Below are 391 nucleotides of genomic sequence, written 5' to 3'. Positions count from 1 at the left end.
CGAGAGGAGCGGACGAAAAAAACCCCGAAAAAAAAAACCTATGAAAAAAACCAGTGGATGGTGGGACGAAAAAAACCGGACGAAAATGGTGGGACGAAAATAAAATCCGGAACGCGATCTACCAACTGAGACATTAGGAGTAGAGACAACTGAGACATTAGGAGTAGAGATTAGGAGTAGAGATCAATGGAAAGCTTCGTAACATTGTACTCTCGTGAAGATCCAGAATGTCCTATTTCCCTTCGGATTCTTTCACCCGTGTCTCCAACGCTGTTCTCGATGTCTTCTGTTCCCACTGGTTCTAACATTCTGTTGTTTCTTCTCTCATTCTCTACTCAATATGTATATGTGACCATCACCTATTTGATTTTCGAAGCTAGTGCTACCAATA

The sequence above is a fragment of the Triticum dicoccoides genome, chromosome 5A (genome assembly GCF_002162155.2).
Source record: "Triticum dicoccoides isolate Atlit2015 ecotype Zavitan chromosome 5A, WEW_v2.0, whole genome shotgun sequence".
NCBI lineage: Eukaryota > Viridiplantae > Streptophyta > Magnoliopsida > Poales > Poaceae > Triticum > Triticum dicoccoides.
This window is presented reverse-complemented; position numbering follows the sequence as displayed.